Source organism: Ceratotherium simum, chromosome 29, assembly GCF_057802395.1.
Source record: "Ceratotherium simum simum isolate JZ-2026a chromosome 29, ASM5780239v1, whole genome shotgun sequence".
Taxonomy (NCBI): Eukaryota; Metazoa; Chordata; class Mammalia; order Perissodactyla; family Rhinocerotidae; genus Ceratotherium; species Ceratotherium simum.
In genome coordinates this window covers 27,711,205-27,738,091 of record NC_141928.1, presented here as the reverse complement: position 1 = coordinate 27,738,091, position 26,887 = coordinate 27,711,205, and the positions used below count along the sequence as shown (strand labels likewise).

Below are 26,887 nucleotides of genomic sequence, written 5' to 3'. Positions count from 1 at the left end.
GACAAACGGGAACCCTTGACAATTTTTCCTCTCTCTCCTGGCAAATGCAATGATGGCACAGCTGTTTTCTCACTATAAAAAGACTCTCACTCCTCTCTGTCACTCCAGCCTATAGCAGAAGGTCAACTTACATTAGTGATCGAACTACCACGTGTCATATGAAGAAACACAAAAGTAATTCACCAGAAGAGGCTCTAAGATTTATAATCATTTTATCCACGTCCTAGCACCTAAATCTGAGCATTGTGCTCACTAGGTTTTGAATGAATGAGGGATAAGAAATTTGGATAAATATTCCATTATCTGCTGTTTTCAGAAATCTTCATGCAGGATAACTTTAATCCCTGCTTTTCTCCCCTTGGATCAGGGAAGCCACTTTATCATATTACAACCGCTTTGATTTGTATCGAGTACCTATTGGGTTCAAGACACATTCAGGAGTGCTCTGAGAGACATCATAAAAACTGGAAAAAAGAATAAGTGAATAGACTTCTGGTAAACATGAAAAAGTATACACACAAATTTGCCTTTCCCTTTCCAAACCCCTCTAAAAGGACAGTAAAAATTAAAAGAAAAAATAAAATATGAACCCACAAGAACAGAGAAAAGGAGATGACAACAGATTATAGACAGCCACAATATTTTGGAAACGACAACTCAAGGAGGGGAAGGAAAGGGGGTATGGGAGGAGGAGTCAACCAGAAGCAAACCAGTTCATGCCTCAGAATCCCCAGAAAGTCTCAGGAATTGAGGATGCCAGGTGCCCCCAAAGGCAGAAATGCTGAGTGGGTTTGAAAACAGAATAACTGATTGCAAATCTCTGTAAGGAGTGAGCAATCTCCCAGGTCCCCTCACCAGCCCTTTGTGGCCAGGCAGCCACAATCCTACCACAGTGGAACATCAGAGGGGTCCCCCCTGGACATGCTGTGCAGAGGCGTTCTGGACTTGGGAACATCAGACACAGCTGAGAATGGAGTGAGGCACCACAATCAAATGGGGAGACTGAGTGAAAAATCACATCATAAACCCAACTCCATACCCTTCTTCATGTTAGTTCCCAGAAATATTGCCATTCAAGCTTAAAATTGCAGAATTAGTCACAAAGAATTAGGGATAAGAATGGCACCGTCTTCTCAATAGCAACACTTGCAGCTTGATCCTGATTTACTCTCCTTCAATTGTACCCCACATACCTCCAAATACTTGGTTCCGCAGCCTTGACCTCATAATATGCTCCCACAAAATACTGATGTTTGCTTCTGTTAGTGCTTGGTATGGCATATCCACCCAGCCCCTTCTTACCAAAGAAATGGCCTTGGTTCTCAGCCTACAGAGATATTGAGGAACGGCCTCAGCAAAGGGAAAGACCAGCATGGATTGTTCCCCCCGACCCTCTGTTCTTCAGACAGCACTTTACTCTCAATTCCCTGTTCTCCTCTTGTGATTATAACCTAAAATGCAACTATGGCAGCCAATCCCAAATACATCCCTGATTCCTGCAATGTAGCCAGAGACCGATTTCATCACTCTTTCCTTTTTCGCTGGTGATTGGAGGAACAACTGGATCGTGGGCTTGGTTTGATGAATAAATGAGTAGCCTGGTGACATCTGGAGTGGCAGCCTTCCAGACGTGCAATTGCCATAAAACTGCAGACACAAATAACGGACCTGGGGAGGAGACGCTGGGTTCAGGGACCAGAGATTTGATATTACCTCACCAGCTGAACAGCAGCCTTGATTTCCCTTTCTTGGCTGCATTCAGGGGCTAAATGCCAACTCCTCATCAACTATGTAATGGAGACAAGAAGACGATGCCTGGAGAGACCACCACAGTGTCTGGAGCCTGCAGCAGCTAGTATGCTTGGCACATACCCCAATCCTGTTGTTACAAGTGTCCTTTTAATGGAAAAAAAAAAGGAAAGGAAAGAAAGAATAATCTCGTCTTTTTAGACGGCTGATAGAGAAGACCACTTTTGCTTTCAGCAAACCAGTGGTAGAGAAAGTCAACCTACATGGTCTGAAAATGAAAATGAGAATCTCATTCTTTTATACCAGGAAGAATTTAAGGGAGACGATTTCTAGGGACTTGAACGGATACAATTCTATCATGCTGCTGGTTCCTGATTTTGGCTTTGAACTTTGTCTCTCTGCCCCACTTGAACCTTGCCTTGGTAAGGCTGGCCCCACTTCACTCATGAGGAGGCGATTTGCATATTTTCCAAGGTTCCAATGCTGAACGAATCAGGGAAGAGAGTGACATTAACTTAAATTTGCAATAGAGGAGAAGAAGCCATTGAGGGAAAGAAGATAAGTTTGTTTCGGGACATAGTGAATTTGAGATACCTTCAGAACACTCAGGTGAGTTTCCTGTGAGCAGTGAAAGCGTCACAAGGTAACGAGAAAACTGGGACCTGAGCTCAGGGGATCAATTAAGTTTAGTTCAGTAGATTTGGAATTCATTTTGTTAGAGGATAAAGTTAAAACCATAATCTTAGATAAACTCATCAGAGGATGAGGTGAAGAGTTTGAAGAAAAAAAAAAGAAGGCTGTTTCAGTCAGGGTAGAGCGAGATTATGCTGCAGAACAAACAGCCCCCAAATCTCAGTGACTTAATACATCAAAGGTTTATTTCTCATCCATTCTTTACATCAAGAGTTGACTAAGAATTCTGTTCCATGTCATCTCACTCTGGGATTTGGAGTGATGACCAACCACCCACCTGGAACACTGCTGGTCTCTGCAGCAGGAAGAAAGAAGGGTCTCATATTGGCAATTAAATGTTCTAGCCCAGAAGTGACAGGCAATGTTCCTGCTCATAATTCAAAGGCCAGAACTTGTCACAAAGCCCCACCAAACCACAAGGAAGGCAGGAAGTGTCATCCAAGCATGTATTGGGAAAGAGAGGAGTGCTGATATCAGAAGCCACATCAATGACTGCCCCAAGGCCCAGGGCAGAATGTGTACAGACATGCTACTCCAGAGATGCAAGAACTAAGAGTCAGCGGGGAGAGAAGACAGAGAAAGAGCAATTGACATAGGAGGACCAAGAAAGCAGGAGTCAGGAACGACCAGGAGGAAGGAGAGAGAGTGAAGAAAAAAGCAAGTTGTCAATACAGAAGTTTCTAATAGAAGGTGCACCAGGCAGAGGAAGGCAGAAGGATTTCACAAGAAAGTCAGCTGGCTGTCTCACAAAAGACACTTCAAGATGGCACCTATTTCCTTGAGGGATTTCTCAGAGTCACAATTTCTGTCCCTCAGCCTAACGTTAACCCCACTTCTAACCCTAATTATAATGATGCATACATAAGGCTGCCTTAGCCTGTTGCCACGGAACATTCTAAACGTCTAATCCCAAACCCCTTGGTCTGAGTTCATTCTTATTAAGCAAACTTCTGCTTATGATTTGGCTTTCCCTGAAGGTCTATCTTCAGTAAGAGAATGTGTTAGTCATATTAGAGCATTTCAGACCACATGACAACTCCATTACTCATTGGGTAAATTTAAAAACTGGCATTCTGGTTCTATACATCAGTGTGATGAACTTGGTATATATGAATCTCTCACTAGATGGATCCACCCTTGATATGCAGATAAATGTATAGTATGTAGGCAAACATAAGGCCTACAAGTCTTATATGTAATATGTTTTTTTATACAATGAGCATTCAGAAGGAAAAATCCAATAAAAATGAACTCCATGTTGAAGAGAGACAGAGGAAAGAGTAAAAAGAATCCAACAGGGGGAAAAGCTGGCTAACAAGGGATTAGGAAGGAAAAGGAAAGGGGAAAAGAGAGACCATGAGCGGAGACTGCAATTTCAGAAACCTAAAGAGTTTGGTGGCCTTTTTATTTTTGCTGAATTTAAAACAGGACTGCAATAGTTTACACACTATGAAGGCTGCAATTTGGCAAAAATTTAAGTTAAGGTTATTGATGGTGGGATGAAAATATCAAAACCAAATACATAACCAGAAGCCAAGTATACACTAGATTTTTCTGTTTCTAAAAATAAGCATGCTGGAAATTGTTAAATAAATTATAATAGGACCAGATTATATATTATATTATGTATAATGTGCATTACAACATAATAAATTATAACAGATTATAATACAATGGAATACAATAGAGTCACCAAAACTAGATTGTTGGACAGTATTAAATAGCACAGGAAAAAGATGGCCTCAATATAATGTTCAGTGGGAAAACAGCAAGATTTTAAAATGTGTGTGCATTATTACAAAAAGTTTGAAAAATAGAAAAGACTGGAAGATCTCAAGAATGGGTGTGGAAGTAGTGGTGTGATTATGGCTGATTTTTATTTTATTCATTATACTTTCCTGTGATTTTCAAATTTTCTATAATGAACTTAGAATTCTTTTAGATAATGTAAATTACTTTTATAGAGAAGCACGCTTCCATTAGCAACTCAGTTTTTCAATTATTTTTGTTAGTTATCTTGGAATTAAAAACTCATTAGATACACTAAACGTAACATTTTTAAATGCTCAGGGTATATATGCTCCCGACTGCTTTTAAAATGAAACTGTAATTAGACGGATTAAGAGAACTGAGACTAGAAAAGCTCTCTGAGAGTAATGGCAAAGGTGTTAAATGCCCTATTTCAAATATTGTGAAATACTTATCACACAAATGGCAGTCTCGTGAACGTATTTTGCAGAATGCAATATGTGTAAATTAAAACTTGACTTGAGATCCTCCCATAGATTTCAATACAAACAGAAAAAGTTTCCAGATTTCGAATTGAGCTAAAACTTTGTTTTTACATCATATGAAAATGAGATCAGCAAACCAATATTGAAAATAAGATTATGGAGGAAATAGTCCACCTGCCTAAGAGAATATACTATTGTCAAATAGTGGAACCATCCTTTACATACTTACAATGTATGTGTTAATTAACAATTAATACTGTAAGTATAGTTCTAAGCTCTATTTGGTGATACAGAAGAAGTGGAGAGAGTTTCCTCCCATCTGATGGCTGCTACTTTCTCTGCAAAGACTGAGGCAAGATCACCTGAGAGTAAGGGGCAGTGTGAAGTTCAGGGATCAAAGAAGGTAGAGAGGTTTAAGGTAACTTTGCAGAGAACAGGAGAGTGTGTCGACCAGAAAAATGTTATATTGCCATGACTTGACAGTTGAGACCTAGCTGTGGATTGAGGTTATTTCAGTGAAACTAACTGAATGATTCATTGAGCAAGCTGGACTCCTAGGCTGCAAAGAGAAAAGTCTTTTCTTCACCCCCAACTGCCCATTTGAATCCTCTCCTTTGGGCCAGCTCTTCCCCACCCTTCAGATGAAATATTAGGAAGGTCTTCTGACTCTCTGATCATCTCAGATAATAAAATGTCCTCTGGCCACTTCATCCCCAAATCACAGTCTCAGTTTATAAATTGATATGCCCAGAACTATTGTAATAAAACTCCAAACTTCATTGCAAGCTTGGATATGCTTTAGACTAAAGGGCCTGCAGTGGGGAATGGGGTGTTCATCTCTACTTCCCCATTAATGCTATTTTCTCCTGACCCTCACACGGTTCCCCCACCACTTGGCTACCAATGGGTCCTCCAGGGTGGGAGCAGAGACAGCAGGAAGGTAAGGGGAAGGAAGGCCTTATTTGACCACACAGATAGAAGCTGGTGTAGCTTCCCTCTGGCTCTGGCTAACGTTTAAAGCTGACATTTATTCTCTCATTCAAGCATCTGTGGCGTCTTCGGACGCTCCCCTGCTGGACCCTTCCACCGGAACTCCTTTGTCTCAGGCAGTGCCCCTCCTCTAACCAGCCACCTAGGATCCCCCTCTGCTTCTCTATCCAGTAGAACCTTCAACCCCTTTTTGCCGAGGACACCTCATCAATTGCAGGAAGCCCTCTGGGCCAGGATTCCTTTTTAAATAACCCAGACTCACATTCCTACTATGAGTCTCACATTTGGTCCCTGGAAAAAATGCAGCTTTGGCCTGGCATAGGCCAGAATGTGGTTATTTCCTAAATGCAGCCCTCAGCTGTGTGGACACAGTTCACTTCAGCCAGTCTCTCATTAAAGACTTTTTTCCCCAGGCATGAATCTAATGCCTGTTTCTGTGCCCCAATCTTCAAAAGATACCTATCAAAGATGACTAGGAAGCTCCCACATGGCTAGGGGGGTAAGGAGGGAGGCAGTGCCAGGAAGAATTCACAGCTCACAGAAAGTGAAAGATAAAGATCACAAAACCTGTTTTCATCCACCTTCTTTAGAAGTCATGGATAGGCGGGCCAATAACTTGCTTTGGAATGTGATAGTATTTGGCATCCTTGGTCTTGGGGCCTCAGTGAAAACTGGAACGGAGAGTTCTGTTTTAACTTTATCTTCCTTCTGTGCAATTTTTTCAGTACTGCTCAGCCTCCCAGTTGAAGAGAAAAAAGATGGTTGAGTTCAAATTATGTCAAATAATAATGATGAAAAGGAGAGCAGCAAGGAGATTTGGGCTCTGGCAAGAGTGACTGAATTGATGCCCCATGGAATCAAAGCTGGATAGGAGGGGCCGGCCCAGTGGCACAAGCGGTTAAGTGCACACGCTCCGCTGTGCTGGCCCAAGGTTCGCCGGTTCGGATCCTGGGCGTGCACTGTCCCACCGCTTGTTAAGCCATGCTGTGGCTGCGTCCCATATAAAGTAGAGAAAGATGGGCATGGATGTTAGCCCAGGGCCAGTTTTCCTCAGCAAAAAAGAGGAGGATTGGCATTGGATGTTAGCTCAGGGCTGGTCCTCCTCACAAAAATAAATATAAATAAATAAATAAATAAAATAAAAGTACATATTTAAAAAAAAAGCTGGATAGGAAAGGAAGAAAAGAAGGACAATGGACACAAGGGCTCAAGAGGTTGGAGAATATACAAGGAATGGTTGAGGAAACATTCTGGAAAGATACTTTTAGCAGTTGATTGGCTAAAGGGAATGGAGATGAGAAAGAGTTGAACAGTCTTTGGGGTTTAGGAGCTTTGTGGACTAGCTGGTAATTACGGAATTGTTGGCAGGGTTATGGTATTGGAGAAGAGAGCCGGTTTTCAGGGCATAAGGATGAACTCCACTTTGAACAAGCTGAACTTGAGAGGATAATGAGACATCCAAAAGGAAATGTCCCTGGAGGGCTGGGGCTCAGAACAACAGGGTTTAAGATGTACCTTTCAGTGCCAGGACCAGAGATATTATTGGGAGTCACAGGATTCAACGACTTCTCCAAAGGAGAAAGGAGAAAGACTGAATGCAGAGGTTGAGGACCACTTGGGAAATACATCTTGTCATATAGGAAAGGAAAACAAAGAGAACCTGTTAACAGAGGAAATAGAGCGCTCTGTCATCCAAGAGAAAGAGCTGCATCTGAGAGTCAAGCTAATCTGTTCCGGAGAGTGCCTCATCCAAAAATATCTCCTCTTCCTCTTCCTTCCTAATCTTCTTTATTGCCTGGTTATGCAGCTAAATCTCCTCCTCTCTCTTGTGCTTAGTTTCCACACCCATAAAATGAAGATAATAATAGTATCTGCCTTCTAGGGCTGTGGTGAAGATATAGCGAGGCAATGGGTGATATGCCTGGCACAGAGTACAAACCCAACAAATGTGAGCCATCCTTACTACAGTCATTATTATTTTTTTCGTATTTGTCTCTGTTTAATCAACAGTCACTCCTTCACAAGAGGAGCATATCAAACTTATTTCCAGGGGCTTTGTCTTTTTTGCCTCTCACTTAGCTCTTCCCTCTGATGCAAATAGCACTGGGAAAGAGAGAAAAACTCCAACACCCCAGATTGCAGAACCCCGGCATGGTTAGGATAAATATGTTGCCATCATGATACTGGTTTGATTTGCAAGTCTACTGTTCAGAGGTCACTGCTTCCTCTTAGGGACTATGCCTAATGTTTAGAGACATTGCTGCCAGCTGGATGATGGTTGCTGAATTACAACACTGTATTAGTTTTGTATTGCTGTGTAACAGATTTACTGGCTTAAAACAACACTCCTGTATCAGCTCACAATTCAGTAGGTATGAATTCTGGGCACTGCATGGCTGGGTCCTCTCCTCAGGGTCTCACAAGGCTGAAATCACAGTGTCAGCTGCAGTTCTTATCTGGGGCTCGGGGTCCTCTTACAAGCTCACTAGTTCTTGGTAGAATTCAGTTCTTTGTGGTTGTAGGACTGATGTCCTGTTTTCTTGCTAGTTTGTTGGCTGGGGACCTGCTGCAGCTTCTAAACGCTGCTCCTTTCCATCGGTAGTTCACTACACAGCTGTATGCTTTCTTTCAGGCAAGCAGGAATGTCTCTCTGACTTCCTTCTTTGCCACCACTTGGAGAAAACTCTCTGCTCTTAAAGGACTCACCTGATTAGAGCAAGCCCACCCAAGATAATCTCTCTTTTGCAATATAACGTATCATCATCAAGAGACTGATATGTCAGCATATTCATATGTTCTACCCACACTCAAAGAGGAAGAGATTATACAAAGGCACGGATCATTGGAGGTGTGATCCTAGAATTCTGCATGCCACATTTACTAATGGAACAGCATTTACACTTCATTGCACTGTGGCATTGCACAAAGCACTGTGGGTACAGAGATAGATTAGATGCGTCTTCAAGCTGCTCATCCTCTAGCCTCGTGCTGTCCAATACAGGAGCCCCTAGCCACATGTGGCTACTGAGCACTCAAAACGTGGCTAATCCAAATTGTGCTGTGCTGTAAGTGTAAAATGCACACTGGATTTCAAAGAATTAGTGCCCCCCAAAACTGTAAAATATCTCATTAACTGTTGTTGTTAGTGCCATCGAGTCGATTCTGACTCCTAGCGGCCCTGTTTACAAAAGACCAGAACCTGCCCGGTCTTTCTGCACCATCCTCGCACCTTCTGGCGCTATATCAGACAATACTCTGCTGCTATTCATAGGGTTTTCATGGCAAATTTTTTCGGGAGTGGGTGGCCAGGTCCTTCTTCCTAGTCTGTCTTAGCCTGGAAGCTCCGATGAAATCTGTCCACCATGGGTGACCCTGCTGGTATTTGAAATACCGGTGGCATAGCTTTCAGCATCACAGCAACACACAGCCACCACAGTATCACAACTGACAGACAGGTGGTGTGGTTCCCTGACCGGGAAATGAACCCAGGTCATGGCAGTGATAGCACCAAATCTTAACCACTAGACCACCAGGGCTCATTTATATATTTATATATAAATTATATATCAAAGTGATAATATTCAGGATATATTGGTTTCAATAAAATACAATGTATTATTATAATTAATTCCCCCTGTTCCTTTTTATTTTTTTAAAGTGTCTATTAAGAAAACTTAAAATCATGACTGTGGCTCACACTACTGGACAGTACTGGTCTAGACCAAGAAAAAGGCAAGCCCTTCCATGTATAGCAGGTGCCATGAGAGGAAAAGCCAGTGGTGTCCCCCTTCACAGCAGACAAGGTAGAGCACGCTTTCCCACACAACAGTCCTTTCCAATAGACAGGAATTCTTTCCATAATATAAACTGCAAAGCAATTACCAGTGGCTTTTTTATTTTAGAAGACACAACTCAGAGTAAGATTTTAAAACAAATACCCAAATACAAGTGAACACTTTCTTGATAAACCTCTAACTGTTCTCCATCCACCTGGACCTTCCTCTTCTTTCTCTAGGACGGCAGCAGACAGCTCTCTGAGCTACATCATAAGGTCAAAAGCTTCAAGGCTGTCATCACTGAGAGCAGCCTGTCTTCAAAGTCCTCACAGGCAATGTTTCTGTCTTTTGATGTCTCCAATAGAGGGCAGCTATTACCAGCTTAATTAGAGAGTAGTTAATTACCTTCTTGGCCCTCCCAATTCGTTCAAAGAGCTCCCTTTGGCTTCCTTGACTTATGACAAATCAGAAAAAGAAATGTTGAAATGTGATCTAAAAAATTTTTTCTATAATGGCCTTTTTTTCCCCATTGGGAGATTCCCTATCAGTTATCTTTTTAGACTAGATCCCGCTTCCCATAAAGACCCATGTCAATAATGTTTACTCATTAGACAAATACTTTCATATGCAAATAGTTAATACTTGCCAGGCATATGCTATGTATTAGATGTTGTGTTAAGCTCTTATATCACCTTATTTAATCTTTACAACTCAAAAAAGATGATGATAATAATAATATAATACTAACAATTATTGAGTGCTTGCTATGTGCCAGGTACTTTTCTAATCTCTTTTTATTTGTGATGAAGTTAATTTAAGGATTAAATGAGATAAAATATGGGAAGTGCTAAGTGCCTGGCACTGGGAGAAGTGCTCAATAAATGCTAACTAATATTTAATCCTCACAAACATCCTGTGTTGTATATACTATTATTATCATTTCTATTTTAATAGATAAGTAAACAAGCTTAAGGGCTTAAATTCCTTGCCCTAGATCAGCTGCTTTCAAACTTTAGTGTGCCTCAGAATCACCTGGAGGGCCTGTTAAAACAGATTGCTGGGCCCCACCCTTGAGTTTCTGATTCAGTGGGTCTGGGGAGGGGCGGTGATGTGCATTTCTAACAAACTCCCAGCAATGCCGTTGTCGGGGAAAGAGGGAGAATCTCCCTCCGCCCTTTTCCTTCTTATGGCAGGTTCTTATGGCTGGCCAAATAATCAACAAGACAGGTTAGCAGGAGAAAATAATACCAAGTTTAATAACATGTATACATGGGAGAAACTCAGAAATGAGCAACTCGTCCCTCTGTCTAAGCTGCTTGCTTAAGTATTGCAGCTAAAGGCGAGGAGCGTGTTGGGGGTGGGTAGTGGCCTGGGACTTCAGAGGGCAGAAGGACAATTCTTTTCAGGGTCATCTATAGATAATGTGGTCAGGGAGAGACAGAGTTTTTGATAAAAGAGGCTTGGTGCCTTTCCTATTGTAACCTCTATCCTACATTATCTTTACAGCCATCATGATAGAAGATCTGTTCCAGGAAGGAGCCACCATGTCAAATTCTTTAGGCAGTTAGTGGGGGAGGTCAAATGTCCCTCAGAGAAAACAATCAAGGTAAAGAGATATATTTTAGGATGGCCAAATCTTGATCTCCCACACCGTGATGCTGCCAGGGATTTCACTGCTCTAGATCATACAGTTAATAAAGACTTCACCCCAGCTGTCCACGCTCTTCACTACTCAACACTCCCTCTTTGTCATCTTATGTTAAAGGATCTTAAAGTGTCTAAAAATCAAGCTAATGTCAGAACTTAGACAACTTTAAAAATATTATAAAAGACTTTTAAAAGAGAGTATAAAATGAATGATTCACACTACATATTGGAAAATCCTGAACCAAATAGGGCATCAATGCTCTTTCTAAGGAGCAGGCCATTCATGAATTCTTATTAGTAAGGGTTTTTTGCTCACTTCCAGCCACCATATATGCTGGCAAAGATGAGTAATATCTTTTCTAAATATAAATGTAGATGGACCTTCCCATGCAGATTATGGCTTGTTCTTATAAAGGAGGGATACACCCCACCTTCATGACAAGGGTCTTCTCCAGGGAGAAAAGGTGGGCTGTGGGATTGAGAGGAATTCACAAAAGTTTTTAGAATACCAATGTTTTTGTTCTTTAAAAAAATGTGAAACAATTCTGGAAAAATGTTAATATTTATTAAAGCTGGTTGATAACTACACAGGTGTTTATTACACTATTTTCTACATTTTTCTGAATCTTTGGACTATTTTCTAAATATGTATTTTTAAAAGGCCTTATGCCTACTTAGGCATAGGAGGTATAGCTAGGAGAGAAAGCACATGGAGGAAAAACAGACACAGCTCCACCTCCCATGGGAGTCACTGCCCAGTGAAGGAGGTGGCCCTGAACCAGCCATAGATAGGCATAGAGTTACAAACTGCGATCCAGTTACAAGGCTAAGGTTTAGAGTCCAAGGAAAGCTTTTAACTCCGGCACCTGACCTAGACTTGGAGTCACAGAATGTTTCCTTGAGGAAGTGGAAATTCAGGCTATGAACTGAAGGACATGTAAGTGTTAACTAGGAGCAGGTGGGCTGGGGCACAGAGAAAACTGTAACAAGTCCAAGTGATGGGAGGGGCAAGGAGTTTTCAAAGGAATGAAAGCATGTCTGTGGGTCTGAAGAAGAGGAGCAAGTTAAAGGATGACATAAGACGGAGCATAAGAAGTGGGCAAGGGCCAGACCATGCAGAATCATACCAAGGATTTTGGACTTGATCAGGGCCTTACCAGAATGTCATCAGCCTTCATGGTCACTTGAAAATAGGTTGAAGTTATAAATATTAAAGCCTCGACTATTAAGCATCTACAGTATAACAAGTGGTGTACTGGCAAACTGGCTCTCCAAATTTAAAAACAAGTCCTGGTTGAAGTGTTTGCCAACTTCTGTGGTGTAAATACTCCCACCATGTCTGATTTCAAGCCACCCACGTGATGTGACAGAACATGGAGTTGGGAACAGATGTGTGGATAGGCTCTCATGAGCTGACACAAGCCTGCTTCTGTCCATCATTGTATTATAATTCAATTCTAGGCAAACTCTAAATGGAAATGACATTGCGTACCTTGGTACTAGTGAGAAATAAGCAGTTGTTGATGGCAGACAGAATATGATGCATTTTTTCACAGAGAATATAAAATGTTCTCTTATTTAATGAAATAAATAATTAGGTTTTGCCACTTTATGTAATCAAATCAGAACAAACTATGTTTTCAATCTAATCTTGAGTTTATAATCCTTGTTCATCCTTTGTTTCCTTATGTGTAAAATGAGGAATCCCTTGAAGGGATAAAATCTTTATTATTTTCTGAAATGAGGTCTTTTATAATCAAGATCTAATTTATGCCCATTAAGGGTTATAGCTTTTTAGTTTCATTGTCAGGGTGTTGAGACACAAAAAAATCAGCCATCTGCTGCCAGTGGTTGCTGACTCATAAATGGAAACTTCCTCTCTCCTCTGTAATGTCAGAGAATCACCACTGAAGTTGGTTAAGTGATTTGAATTTGCATTTTCAACGCCTAGTTCTTAGCCTACTATGAGGAGGAATCTAATGGGTCAAATATCTGTATAACTAAGGTAAGCATTCTTTATATCCAAAATTTACTCCACCAGGACATGTAAGTAATTCCACAATTAAAATTTTAGACACCTGATTTTCTAGACCCACTCGAGGTGATGGCCTGTGTACGAGGTCCTCTGGCAGCCGTGACTTTCCAAAGAACTTTAAATAAAAAAAGATCAGTGTCACTCATGAATCCCAATTTGGTACACCATAGGTGTTTTCAGTACCTTTTATACAGCAGTAGAATTTCCTGATTGTGAAGTTTTTCTTTAAGACTGCAATGTAAGAGTGGTCTCCTTGACAAAAGATAGAAGGCAGAATCCTCCAGCATCATTGACAAGGGGCTACAATTTCCCTTGTAAAATATTCCTATGTGATTCATTCATTGCATGAAATAAAAGTGAATGGTGGCACATGCTTGGGTGGAATATCGTTTGAATCTCTCCAAGGACTTGTTATTACTTTAAAAACACCCCATGACAATAATTTATCATGAAATCTTATTCATTCATGTTTGCTTTAAGGGTTGTACTTGGAGCCCCAAAGAACCACCCAGGGGCACACAGCCATGGATTGGCTATGTTGCTCTGAGTGACTGTCTAAATCTTTATTATGAACATGAATTTTCACACATATCCAAAATTAGGGAGAATGGCAGAATTAATTACCATGTGCCCATGATCTAGCTTCAGGAATTATCAATTCATGGTTGATCTTGTTTTATCTTTACCGCCACCACCTTTCCATTCATCCAACCCCACAGTGAATTCCTGAGAGCTTTCAAAGGAAGTCATGAAATCCCACCCTGTGTTAATAACAACTACTCACATTCCCTCCTGGAGACTAGACTTTCTCATAATCTTACAGTTTGAGAGCAGCCATCAAAGAAGGAATGAATACATTTTCCAAGGCATTCTATTTACATGCTCAAGGTTCTCCATCAATCATATAAAAGAGGGTGACATTTCAGTTCAAACTAAAGTGACTCATCAAGCCAGAGAACTGGGTCATTGAGGACATATGACACCTTCCAGTTTAACCTGCTCTTTGACTGTGAACACCTTATAGTCATTTTGCCATAAATTTCTCCCTGACCCTTCTGTAATGAGAGACACTGTTTACTGAATCCTGAACCCTACTGGTATAGTAACAATTGGTTTCAATATTTATTGTAGGAATCTTCAGTTTCTGCAGAGTTTAAATTTAAATCAAATTCAAAAGCAAGTTCGTATCTTTACTTTAGAAGTAAAGCAAACCACTGGAAAAAGCATTGGGAGAGAGAGAGATGGATTCCTTCAACCAGCAGTTCTGTATCTATCAATTTTTCTTAAAGAAACAATCAAGCAAGTCTCCAAAGACAAATGTATTTGGGTGTTTATTGCAATAGATTGAATATTAGGAAAATACTAGAAACAATTAATTATCCAACAATAGAGAATTGTGGAAATAAACTATGGAACATCCACACAATGGAATATCATGAAGCCTTGAAGAACAATGGGGAAATGCTTGTGATATATTAAGTAAAGGAAAAAAAAGTTATCTTTAGTAAATGAATTGTAAAAAAAAAAAAAAAGAACCTATAGATTAAAAGAGACTTAAGAGATATATTAACCAATTGCAATGTCCTGTACTGCCTTTATAAATCGAAGCATGCACATGTGTGGGCACACACACACACAAGAAAATTGAGGAAATCTGAACAATAACTAGTTATTGAATGATACTATGAAATTTTTTATAATTATTTTTTAAATGTGATAATGGTATATTTTTAAGTTCTATATTTAGAGATGAAACGCTGTGTTGATGGGGTTGTGAGTAAGGCTATAGGTGAAACAAGATTAACCAAGTTTGAGGGTTCATCATACTCTACTCTACTTATGCACATGTTTAAAATTATGTACTGAAAAAAATTTCAAGTTATCAAACAGTATGTATACTGTGACCCTATTTATTAATTTATTTTAGATACCTTTTTTCTTATTCTAAGAAACATGACCTAGTTTTGTTTGGTTTTTTTTGTGTGTGTGAGGAAGATCAGCCATGAGCTAACATCCATGCTAATCCTCTTCTTTTTGCTGAGGAAGACCAGCTCTGAGCTAACATCTATTGCCAATCCTCCTCCTTCTTTTTCCCCCAAAGCCCCAGTAGATAGTTGTATGTCATAGCTGCACATCCTTCTAGTTGCTGTATGTGGGATGCGGCCTCAGCATGGCCGGAGAAGCGGTGCGTCGGTGCGCGCCCGGGATCCGAACCCGGGCTGCCAGTAGCGGAGCACGCGCATTTAACCACTAAGCCACCGGGCTGGCCCTGACCTAGTTTTTTAACATAGACAGAATACACTTTTTAAAATAAATATTTAGGAACTTCAACTAATTTATGCTAGACATTAATGATCCAAAATTTGCTGTTTTCATATTATTTCTAATATACCACTGAGTTTAACAGTTCATAAACTGTTAAAAATAACAACGTAAGATGAAGTCACACATTGTCTCAAACTAAATTTGTTGACCTTCTGTGAACCTAAGGCCCATACATCAGTTATGAAGTGACTTTTATCCTCTGGCCTGGGAACAATCCATGCCTGAAGCAAGCAAAGAGATGAGCACAACTCATGAAATCCTGAGTTTTCAAGTTTTAATCCAAAGCTAGACCTTCATAAACGAAACAAGGAAGCAAACTGAATCTCCTAATGGATGAATGTGGAGAAACAAACAAAAATTTACTTTATATAAATAATTTGGATAGTTTACAAAATTCTAAGGGCAATTTTGCCTAAATTAGCAAGACGATGTGATCTTCCCAGGTTCCAATTTTGCTTTTGCTCTGTTAAGGTGGCTGGATTTACCTTGGATAGGGAAAAAGCAAGTCACCAAGACATTACACTTTCAAACTCCTAAAAGAGGCATTTAAGCCTGAAGTGGGACTTCCAAAAAGTGACCATAAGCATACAAAATGGAATTAGGGTAAATTAGCTATAAAGTACTTACCATATCAGAGCCTCTGTTGACAGGTGTGTTGTGCTATGCAACTTGCTCCTGCTTAACCGCTCAACCATAGCTCCTCTGTGCAGGAAAGAGAGCAGTCTGGAAATTGGATTTTTGTGATCCTGCTGTGTCCTCCAAGGCTCCATATTGTTGAACTGACCAGAAAATTCTGCTTTGCTCCAGTGTTGGTCTCCCCTCCCCGGCCCTCTCCACTACATGCTCTGAGCCCAATTCCGGTAATTAGGTTCTGTCCCACTTGAGCTCCTGAGCGCAAGTTCACCCTCTGTCCAGAGTGAGTCCCCGCCCCACCAGAGAGTGGGGTCTGGAATGGGCCTTGCTGTCCTGTCCGGTAGCCTGATGGGTACAGGGAGATGGAAGCTTCTCCCCTGACCCCTTCTCCAACAGCACCTCCAACAGACTTCTGTTTTCGTTTCCTGATTGCTCCCCTGGTCAACATCCAGAGACAAGCCCTGATTCTCAGCTATCTGCCCCCACATGTGGCCCTTATCCTTACCCCTCTAGTAACCGCAGGCTGGGGTCTGGCTCCCTGCATAAGGGACCACCTGGAACCACACTGCCCCCTGGTGGATGCCATTCTTCCCGCCTGGAGATCTCTGCAGCCAGCCCACCCCTCACTCCACGTGTGGCACCAATATCTCCTTATGTGGGGACTGAACTATAATTTGCCACTCCTGTAAAAAACATAATTAGGACTGTGGGCTATCTGTCAGTGGTGTGCTGACTAATAAATTTTCAGGCTTTTTACAAGTTTAAACAGCCATTATTAAAATTTATATAAACTTACAATTAATTTACATTAAAAACAAAGGTCATAATATTCAAAACTCACCACTTCTTAATAATCTTACTACATTTTACTATCGTCTATGCTGAGTTGTGTACATCTATTGTTATTTGGATGGTGGAAATTACCCCACTTGTCAAATCATGGTTGAACTGCAACCATAGGTTGGCTGTGGATACAAGAGTTCAGCAAAAATCAGTGAACGCATTCAGTGAGAAGCAATCGGCTACATGGAATTTAAAATAAAGAGTACTGTGGGCCGGCCCTGTGGCTTAGCGGTTAAGTGCTCGCGCTCCGCTGTTGGCGCCCCAGGTTCGGATCCTGGGCGCGCACCGAGGCACCGCTTCTCCGGCCATGCTGAGGCCGCGTCCCACATGCAGCAACTAGAAGGATGTGTAACCATGACGTACAACTATCTACTGGGGCTTTGGGGGAAAAATAAATAAATAAAATCAAAATTAAAACCATTTGTGAAGATGAAATAATTAAAAAATAAATAAATAAAAATAAAATAAAATAAAGAGTATTGTATATTTTATTATTATTTGTAAACTGTGTGCTACACACCCTTTATATCAAGCGTGTGTGTATATACATACCTTTATATATAACCTATACAAAGTTACCAATTGATGTAATTTTTTTCTAAGGAGCTAATTGTTAAACATTTCAAAGCACACTGCAGTATCCCTTTCTCCACTCCAGGGCCAGTTCTATAATCTCATTAAATTCTCCTAGTTCTGCTTATCTCCCATTACTGACTTTGAGCCGGTTGGAGGGTGGGAAGCTCATATGCAACCCCGTCTGGATTTATCTTGTCCAGTGGAGTGACACCCATTAGCAAAACACACTGGGCCTTTTCTGCTCCTATACACATTCCTCCCCCAGGGAGGTGGACTGACTTGGTTGGTGAGTTTAGGAGAAAGAAGTCATGCATGGCCTAGCTCCTGCCTCTGTTCCTTTTCTTAGGAGTTACCCGCATGGGACATCTTTCTCCACATGGGGAAGTCGGCCATGTTCTGGTGTTTCCTGAGGCTGATGAGTAAGTCGGTCAAGTTCTGGAGTTCGGTGTTAAGAACTCCACTTGCTCAAAGATAGAAGCTACGCCCTGTAAAGTATCACTGATCAGCAATGAGAGCCATGTATTGGCCTCCATCTGCTGTCTCCTTCATCTTATTTCTCAATTGGTTCAAAAATTGAATGGGGAAAAGGAGTGCTATTTATTGGGCCCCTTGGAGACTCCACAGGGTCCTCTCCCATCAGCCTTCGCTCCTGAGGTCCCAGAATGCCTTGTGACTGTGCTCATAGGTCACAAAGGCATAAGCCTTCCCTAAGATAAGAAAACTTGACTAGCAAATTTATTTGATTCTAATTTGTTTTTTTACCATGTGGATGTGATAATATTTACACAATTGAGCACTTTTATATGCCAGATATTGCACATACAAACATAAACCTTGAAAAACAAGTATTATTCATAACCCAGAATATTTAAGTAATTTCCCAAGGTCACAAAATGACCAAGCCAGTTCTCTGATTCCAAGGGCCTTGCTCTTTCCATTACACTTTCTCTCCCTCCCCTTTTCTTTCTCTTTCCTCCCACTTCCATCCCTCCAGTCCTTCCTCCTCTCTTCTCTCTCTCCTTCTCTCTTTCACCCATCCTTCTGCCTCTACCTTCCCTCATTTCCACATTTTCTAGCCCCCTGCCATTACAGAAAACTAAGACAGCATTTGAAACCTCAGAGATTGCAGTATATACATATTAAAAAAATCTACAAAATCTTACCCCAACAGCTGGGCCCTCAAGAAACTTGGCAGCAGGTCATAGGAAAACTGTGGCTGTCTCTTTAGGATCCTCCTCAGGTTTCTCATGAGGAATGTCCAGCATCCCATTCACGGTCCTGGGGGAGGAGGTCACAAAGAAACTAGTGTGCATTGAGAGAAACCACAAGACTTCATCAAGCCTGGTCTGTCCAGGCTTGACCTGGGGGCTGGGCTCTATGTGGAACATGCAGCCTTTTCTCAAATGGAATATGTGCTGTTGCCAACGAATCAAGGTTTCTTTCCCTGGGGTCAACAGCTGTATAATAGGTTCAGAGATTGAACAAACAGTTTAAAAATTGCTTGGAGAATGACTGAAGGAAGAAAAAATATATATATATCATACATACTCAATGGGGGTAATATTGCCCCCAAGGGAGGGAAAATTGGATCTTGGGGTAGAGGGTAAAAAAACTCACTCTTTTAAATATATGAAGCACAGATAGTACTTACATACATATAGTACCTAAACAAATACACAGTATATCTGTGGTATTAAAATTTCATGGAGGGATATTAAGAAAAACATGTCTAAAAAGTCTCCCTAGGGGAGCAATAATTTTTAAAAAGTGGTTGAAAAACACTGATGTATCTACAGAGCCTAGCAGATTACGTGACACATGGTAGGTATTCAATACACGAGCATTGTAGTTGTTATTATTATGGTTAGCTGCGATTCTGATTGTCCTACAAACCAACTAGAGAACCATGTCATCCCACCATGGTTAGGGTGGAGAAGGTGTACTGTGGCAAGTTCCTAGATGAAGTTAGTATAGGGTGGATCCTGCACGAGCTAGTAGTCTGAATTGCCCGGGCTTCTAGAAAATAAGCAGATTCTTGCACATTGCTGAGATGACCTCTGGGATGCCAGAAACACTCTGCATCACGGTGTTAAAATCCAAAGGACAGGGCCGCGTGGCTTAGTGGTTAAGTGCGCGCTCCGCTACTGGTGGCCCGGGTTTGGATCCCGGGCGTGCACCGACGCACTGCTTCTCCGGCCACGCTGAGGCCGCGTCCCACATACAGCAACTAGAAGGATGTGCAACTATGACATACAACTATCTACTGGGGCTTTGGGGAAAAAAAAGGAGGAGGATTGGCAATAGACGTTAGCTCAGAGCCGGTCTTCCTCAGCAAAAAAAGGGAGGATTGACATGGATGTTAGCTCAGGGCTGATCTTCCTCACACACACACACACAAAAAAATCCAAACGACAGGGCATGGTACAGACGTTTGTGGGCAGTGCACAGGGTACCACAATGCCTACTTTAACCCTCTGGGAAAGGACATGCTCCCAAATTCACTTTCTTCCTGGCTGAGAACTCCGCCACCAAGTTTTGTACACATGCCTTTGTTTCTCCTCACAGAGGATCTGGCTGCTAAGCGGCACTCAATAAAGGAGTTAATAAGGGCTTGCTTCAAATGTTGAGCAACTTCTCATGCACACTGCATGTGCTCTGCAGCCTGGAGGAAAAGTAAGTAACCCGCCGATGATTCTTAAAACCTATGTTTGTGTTACTTTTAGCATACGAAGTGGTTTCATATATAGCATCTTATTAAATCATCATGATAAACCTGTAAGGTCAGTATCGTATCCCCACTTGACGGATAAAGAAGCTGAGGCTTGAGAGCCGGCCCCGTGGCTTAGCGGTTGAGTGCTCGCGCTCCGCTACTGGTGGCCCGGGTTCAGATCCCAGGCGCGCATGACGCACTGCTTCTCTGGCCACGCTGAGGCCACGTCCCACATACAGCAACTAGAAGGATGTGCAACTACGACATACAACTATCTACTGGGGCTTTGGGGAAAAAAAAGGAGGAGGATTGGCAATAGACGTTAGCTCAGAGCCGGTCTTCCTCAGCAAAAAGAGGAGGATTAGCACGGATGTTAGCTCAGGGCTGATGTTCCTTGCAAAAAAAAAGAAGAAGCTGAGGCTTGGAGAGTCCACTTAGTCACTGGTCCTCTTTAGCTACCCAGTAATAAGTCGAAGAGCAAGTCTCTTTTCTACTATACTACACAACATCTAATATTCCTTTCCCACAGAGGAGGAAGACACAAGAAATGGTAAAGCTATGGAGGAAAAGTCACGTGCTTGGATTTGGGGACTCCCTTGTGAGGGCTATGGTAATATCTGGGAATTGACACAGTCAATTGTGAGGGATACGATAATGTCTGTGAGTTGACACAATCAAGCCATGCAGGAAGCGGTGTTATGTTCATGGAGTATAATCTAGCACACGGCAGAGCCTGCTGGGGCTGGGCAAAGCTATCAACTGCCAAGTCACAGGGAAATGAAAAACCATCCAAATAGAGAACGGAAGCATCTCAAGAGGCTGTGAAATTTGGGACATAAAACAAAAGACTTGGGGGAATAAAGGTTGAGAACAAAAATATGACATGAAAAAATGAATGACTAAGGACACACTTGCAAATTTTTATTTCAGAGCCATAGCTTCAAATGTAGGAAAAAGGATATTTAACTAAGAATGGAACGCATTTTTCAAAGACCGAAAAGAATGTGTTTCGTCAGAGACCAACTCATCTGGCCAAAAGGGCTGTAAATGGAAAACAGATGGGAAGGGAGAAAAAAACACCTAGATAAAATTGAAGTGGGTTTCCATGGATGACATTAAGGAAGGCCTGGGAAGAATTTCAACAATGAAGGAGGTGCCGAGTAATTCCATGAGAAACAATTGGGAAGGACATCAGAAACAAAATGTAGGCAGCAGATGTCCAGATATCATGCAAAGCACAAGAGCAACATAGTAACCTTGAGATTATAGCATGGGGTAACAAACAAGACCTCAGAGATAGCCTTGAGAGTTGGCGGGATGGAACGGATCCATGGGAACAGTGATAGAAGGGTGTGCTGTGCACACAAGACCTGTTGGGTGGCAATGGAGCAGCACTGTAGGCTGTGATAACAATAGATTCAGAGGAATCCCTGAACACTTGGATGAAGATGAGAGGAGAGAGGAACAGACGTGATGTTTTTATGGACGCAGAGCTGAGCCACATGGAGGAAAGCCACAAAATTGGCACAGCACACACGATGGGGATAACACTCTGGATACTTCATTCAGATAAAAGCAGAGTTTTTCACTTGCCTTCCTAACAATTTCACGTCCTGGAAGGTAGAGGAAGGAATGAAAAAACTGTGCTCTGGCTGATTCCAACCAATGGGAAGAAGCCATTTGTCAAAGTGGAAGATTTGTCAGAGTGGAAGGGATGAGAACCGGGAAGAATGCGGCTGCGTCATCTGAAGCATGACTTTGGGCAATTCCAATGAAAAGAGGTGGGGGGAAAAGAAAAGAAATTAGAGTGATGGCACAGAGCTTTTCAAGCCAGGAAATAGAATGAACATTCAAAAAGATGGAGGCAAATGATAATTCTATTAAGAGTGGCATAAAACCACACAAACAGTAGCAGGAATGTTAAAATCCTGGAAGAATCCAAGTATGCAAAAATGGTGAGGACCAGAGGAAGTGTAATGGGACCAAGGGAATTATGATATGGATGGTAGAAAGAATGTACTATTTCTCAAATGATGTCCCATTCCTTTAGGCTCTGACAAGGACCGTGACTGTGGGGCTGAAAAGACAAAAGGGTAAGAGTAAGTTAAAATCCAAGTTTGGGGAAGATGTTACCGATCCCTTTTGGAATGTAACCTGGGATCAAACTTAGTGGTCTACAGTCTGTGGATCAAGTGGCATACATTTGCCTAGCTCCCAACTTTCTTTCTCCTTCCTAAGTATTATTAATAGCATTTCAGCAAGCTGATCTTCAAATTCTTGCAGGAGCTTGGGGGTATATCATTGTTTTGGGTCAGAAAAATTGATTCCATTTGGATCATCTGCATACACTTTTATTATGTTTTTTAGGATATGTCTAGTTGAAGGCTTAAAACTAGCTAACTAGCTACAAAAGGATAATTTCTAAAGTCCTCAGGAGGATCCTGTTTATACCTCTAGGCAGAGAATGCTTCCTTAATTAAGGTATTCCACCTTTACCAACGCAAACTGAAATGTGTTGGAGTTTCATAAGAGTTGTCTAGAGTGGTTTCCCTTGAAAGAACTTGGAAAAATGAGTGTCAATGTCTTTCATAACAATTATGGAGTTAGCCCATAATCAATATACCATTTTACGAAGTTCAAGGACAAGCAAAACTGACCTTTGGGGATAGAAATCATAATAATGGTTGTGGGGATAGATAAAGGCAGGGACAGAATGGAAAGGGATCCTAGTGAACTTCCTAGGAGGATGGCATACTCTAGTTTTCAACTGGAATGTTGGTTACATGGACATATGCATTTGCCAAAACTCATCAAACTGTCACTATCACTGTATGTAATTACATGTCTATAAAAATACACAAAAAGTATATAATAAATCTAGGCAGTGAGATAAAGAGAAAAAACAATGATTTTCTCCCATGACTTGACAGTAATCAAATGAAGTTAACGTAAATAGTCAAGGAATCAGAGAAAACGAGTCGCAGAGTTTGAACTTAGCCGTGCTCTCCAAGTAGATTTAGGGAAACGCTAAGTCTCACCAACACCCTCGAGTTGTTAATTTCCTATTGCCAAGTCCTCCATACTGCAGAGAAGGGGCATCACTACCCTTTATCCTCGTTCCATTGGAACCAAATACCAGTGGTTCTCAAACTTCCATGCACATAAATATCACCTTGAGTGCTTGTTAAAAATGCAGACTTGGGGTCCATACCTGGAGATTCTGATACAGTAAATCTAGGCTAGTGTCTAGTAATTTGCATTTTAATGACCATCCTTGGTGAGGCTGATGTAGGTAGTCCATGGACCTACACTTTAAGAAACCCTTCATTAGATAGTCAAATCATAAAACTAGCTCCTACTTCCTCTAATTTCAGGTTCTCCAGGCAACATTCTGATAATAAAGCCTTTTCCCATGCCCTCACAGAGAAAATATGTTGTTTATATCAACACATGTATTCCAGCCCATGTGACAGCACTCTTTCTCATTCTAAATAACAAATACACATTGGTTTTGTACCTCTTTTGATGACCTTGATAAATAATGGTTTGCCCCTTATAAATGAACGTGCTTACTGTGATACTAAAAAATCATGCTTCTGGGATTGTGAGGGATAGAAACGTGATTTGTGCCAAATTTACCAAGATAAAGGGTATTTCTAAAATTTCCTCTTTAAAGAAATCCTATGCCTGACATCATTATGGCTATGTTCTCTCTTTTTTTTTTAATTAATAAACAATTTTTTTAGAGTAGTTTTAGGTTCACGGCAAAATTGAGTGAAAAGTACAGAGAGTTCCCATATCTGCCCTGTCCTTCCCCACATACAACCTCTCCCATTATGGACATTCTGTACCACAGTGGTACATTTGTTATGATCAACGAAACTACACTGACACATCATTATCATTCCAAGTCCATAGTATAAATTAGGGTTCACTTCATGTTGTACATTCTATGGTTTTGACAAATATTGTTCTTTTAAGCAATCGAACTTAACAATAAACATGTGTAAATACATTTTTATTTTAAACTTAATTTAATGAATTTTTAAATAATTTGTGTTGTGGTTTATTTTTCTGATTCTAAATAATGTTCATTATTGACATTTTGGAAAAATAGAACATAAAAAAAAAAATCACCCTGGGTTAACCGTTGTGAACATTCCGATTTTTTTTTCTTCAAGTCATTATTCTGTGTTTATGTACATGTATTTACTGTGGTGGTGGTAACGATGGTCATTTATTTCTTTACAAAACTGGAATTATACTATATAAACATCTCCTAACACTGTATCATATTTTAATAGTATTAACTCTCCTCTGATCTGATTTTATTTTTCTTTTCAGCATGTACCACCACCGGACATGTTTGTTTATTTATTTTCTGTCCTCTCCTGATTGTTCCAGGAGAGCAGTTGTTCCAGAAGAGAGCTCTCTTCACTCTGAAAACCCAACACATATAACAGTGGCTGACACGTTAGTTATTCAATACATATTTGCAGAATGAATGAATAAATGAATGAACGGCATTTTACTGTGTCAGTAAATATGCTTCAAAATCATGATTTACGCTGATTAAGCAATTCTATCAAATGTATACAACGTAACTTGTTGAACCATTCTTCTAGCATTCAACTGTTGGGCTATTTCCACCTTCCAATTTTTACTATTATAATTAATGATGATATATAAATCTTGTTTATAAAAGGGAGCTCATATTTCTGAATATTTCCTTAGGACTAACAGCTAGAAGTAGAGTTATGTCAAAAATTATAAAAATCTTAAACACCTTTTCACACTTTCCTATAACTTTCCAGGAATACAGCAATTTATATGTCTACAAGCAGTGTAGGAAAATGTCCATCTCTGCATCTTTGCTAACACTGAGTACTGCCATTCTATTAAAAAAATCCTGGCCAAGTCAATAAGTCAAAAACTATATTTCTTGGGGCAGGCCTGGTGGCGTAGTGGTTAGGTTCACACACTCTGCTTTGGCGGCCCAGGGTTTGTGGGTTCGGATCCCAGGCGCTGACCTGTGCAGCACTCATCAAGCCATGCTGTGGCAGCATCCCATATATAAAGTAGAGGAAGACTGGCACAGATGTTAGCTCAGTGACAATCTCCCTCACCAAAAAAAAAATAAAAAAAGGTCATTTAAAAATTATATTTCTTTGATGTTTGAACTGATTAAAAAAATAATAATAAAGGATATTGTCTTATTATATACCAAAGATTATTGCAACACTTTTTCCCAGTTTATCATTTGCTTTTTTATTTCATTTATGGTTTTTTCAAATAGACACATTATTGACTTTGACGCTATTAAGTCCATCTATTCCTTTGCATTTTATTCCATTATTTTTGTGCTTGGAAGGCCTTTCCCCATTTAGAGATAAGATAAATATGCACCTCCACTTCTTGCTAATTGCTTAAAGGGTTCCTTTTTCACATATAATCCATTCATCCATTTGGAATATACTTTAGTCTATGGTATGAAGTATAAATCTAACTTTTTTTCCATTTAGTTTATTAATGATCCCAATAGAATTTAAATGAGTCATCTTCTTTTTCGTCTCTTATTTGGGTTATCACTTTTATCACACAATTTTCTTTTGACATGGAAGGGTCTGTTGTGAGGCATTCAAATCCATTCCATTGATTCGTCTATTTTAGTTCCTGTATCACTTTGTTGAACATCTTCCAACTTATTCAGTTTAAATATTTAATAAGGCATGTCACCTCAAATTCTTCCTCTGTTTGGGAAGTGCCATACGTGATAACTAACATCTCATGTTCTTCTCACTTGTGTTCAGTTGAATACTAGCAAAGAGGACTGTTTTTTTAAATGTATGATATTGACCACTTGTGTTTTTTGTTTGTTTATTGCCTGTCCATATCATTTGGCAAGTTTTCTATTAGACTATCTAATTTTTCCTTATTGATTTGTAAGTGTGCTCTATCAACTAGAGATATTAATATAACATGGTTTATTTTTGTCTTCATTTTCATTCTTCTTTATCTTTTTCACGAATGAAGTTAGGTGGGCACGGGCCACCTTCTATAACTGACCTAATTTCTGCAGGAGAAGCTTACTACTATGGAAACAGCCATTCTTTTCCCACTGATTTACAATGTCGCTTTGGTCACGTTCTGTTTATCTGATCTGGTGGTTAACAGTGAAAACCCCGGGATCAGACTGCTGCCATTCTCTCTGCCGGTTTCTATAAGCCTGTGAGTGACCTGGAGCAGTGGCCTTCGGCACACGGTCAGTGGCGTATAAGTGACCGCTGTCAGTACTGCACTGGCTAAACATCTCTCCTGGTGTGTTTTGTCTTCACGTCTTGGTTCATTTGGTGAGATCAAGCTCAGTAAGTCTTGACCTTTGCTCTTTGAATATTTTCAGCTACTCACCTCCCTAAAGGCAATTTGGAAAATCCCTCAAGTAAGATAAACGGAGTTCTCCAAATTCTTTGCTTTGGTGCGCCCCTCCCCAACCCTTAAAAAAAACTGCTAAACATTTCAGCCTCTGTCCTTGGGATACTAAGGATACTTTAGGAAGTTACTGTGGAGGTGACATGCTGAATTTATCATGACATGCTCAGTTTACCATGGCAACCTGAAGGGGCACTCCTGCCACCAAACTCCTTACCGCCCAATTTAGGTTCTGTCTGTGCCAAAC

General features: G+C 40.6%; 1 long non-coding RNA gene across 1 annotated transcript in view; it reads right to left on the bottom strand.

Moving 5' to 3' along the window:
- Positions 1 to 18,780, bottom strand: part of LOC147913239 (uncharacterized) — a 54,541-nt gene extending 35,761 nt beyond the window's left edge. The window contains exon 1 of the long non-coding RNA XR_015549027.1: positions 18,665 to 18,780. This is a non-coding gene — a long non-coding RNA (uncharacterized LOC147913239). The remainder of the gene's footprint in view (positions 1 to 18,664) is intronic.
- Between the last annotated feature and the right edge of the window lie 8,107 nt (positions 18,781 to 26,887).